At 52.1% G+C, this 1,454-nt stretch overlaps 2 protein-coding genes across 3 annotated transcripts in view; both read left to right on the plus strand.

Annotated features, from left to right (window-relative positions):
- Window positions 1-1,268: 1,268 nt before the first annotated feature.
- Window positions 1,269-1,454, plus strand: part of MAGEB3 (MAGE family member B3) — a 19,962-nt gene continuing 19,776 nt past the window's right edge. Inside the window, exon 1 of one of the 2 annotated variants that reach the window (XM_006158483.1) lies at window positions 1,269-1,316. The gene's annotated coding sequence lies outside the window, so the exon portion shown is untranslated. Of the gene's footprint in view, window positions 1,365-1,454 lie in introns of both variants that reach the window. The other variant, XM_006158482.1, reaches the window with a different exon arrangement.
- LOC102489691 (melanoma-associated antigen B2) overlaps window positions 1,287-1,454 on the plus strand; it is a 4,517-nt gene continuing 4,349 nt past the window's right edge. The window contains exon 1 of the mRNA XM_006158480.1: window positions 1,287-1,364. The gene's annotated coding sequence lies outside the window, so the exon portion shown is untranslated. The remainder of the gene's footprint in view (window positions 1,365-1,454) is intronic.

Genomic DNA, 1,454 nt, shown 5'->3' on the forward strand with positions numbered 1-1,454 from the left:
CTATCAGAATATAATTTACATGACACTCTATGTCTGGCAAGGAGAACAGATGAACATGTTTTTTCTCTGACCACCTGTCCTGGGACTACTGTCTTGTGCTTCAGCTTCCCCATTTCACATCACTCCAGGGACGGGCACCGCTTCTCTGCAAGGACTCAGTAGAAAAACTGGTCATGTTTGCAGGGATGTGGCATTTTCCAGGAAGCATTTAATTCGATAGATAGGAACCAAGATGACCCCAACTTCAAAGGACTTGGGAGATCAACATCTCAGACTATAAGGAGTCACACATAAACCAGCTCCCATCTGCTGTTAGACCTAAAGAGCTCCAGACAGAGCTATCAGGCTGAGCATTTCCTCACTTGGCCTCCAGGGACTTAAGGTATTTAGTCTAAGAAGGGAAACCTTAGGTTACTAGAAAAAAGAGTATCGGTTTTTGATAGATATGAAAGTGAGGACTCAGCAAGAAAAGGATTGAAAATCTTACCCAGAACAGTGGAATTCCAGAAAGTCCAGCTTGCACTGTCAGCGCTTTGGGGCCTGAAACAGTCCTGACTGGATGTAGCTCACTGTAACTTTCAATTTAAACGTCCCCAGAAGGTGTGTGCCTTCATTTGATAGGAGCAGACTCAGGTCAGCAGAAAATGGAGTATTCCGAGACTGGTCAAGTGTTGAGGTGAGGACCTTGAAGAGGAATGAGGAGACCAACACACGTCCCAGAATAGAGGAGCTTCACAAAAATTCCAGTGCCGTCTGGCCTCGGATGTGCAGGACAGAGCAATGAAATGAAAGACCCCCTATCCTGGAAAGCCTCCAAACAGGTAGCACTGAGGATTCTCTTCATTCAATTTGTGTGGTTTTGGGGAAGCCAGGGCCTTTTTCTGAAGAGGATGGCCCCAGTTCTGCACAGGGAAGAGTCCTGGCTTTAACCGGAGTCAAGATGAGGATCGCGAGGGCATAGGAGGGGCTTCTTCCCAAAAGCAGTGTCACCCGGAGCCCTGCCCCCGCCGAGGCTCAGGCAGGGGTAACCGGATGTGGTGCCCAGATTCTTCTCGTCCAGACCCAGGAGGTGAGGGCTTGTCTGGAGGCTCTCTGATACGGATCTATTGAGAGAGGAGTCCCGGGCTGCACTAGATATCAAGGGGAAGACCCTGAGTGAGGACCTAGGGACCGCGATTGCGCAGCCCCGTCCCTGCTGTCAGCCCCGGGAGACCCCACGCAGCCGAGACCGGATGTGGTCAACCCTCTCTTTTGCCTGGAAAGTCAGGACTTCCGCTGGAGGAGCGGCGCGTCCCCTCCGTGTCGGTTGGCCGAGAGTGAGTTTCCAGGAGCCGTCTGGGACAAAGGGGAAGACTGAATAGTCTGTAAGGACCTCACCGCGCACACACGTAACAAAGGGGGGGCCCACAAAGCCCCGCTGCCGTCATCGGCCGGGACAGCCGCAGGCTGAATTC

The sequence above is a fragment of the Tupaia chinensis genome, unplaced genomic scaffold, assembly GCF_000334495.1.
Source record: "Tupaia chinensis unplaced genomic scaffold, TupChi_1.0 Scaffold000600_1, whole genome shotgun sequence".
Taxonomy (NCBI): domain Eukaryota; kingdom Metazoa; phylum Chordata; class Mammalia; order Scandentia; family Tupaiidae; genus Tupaia; species Tupaia belangeri.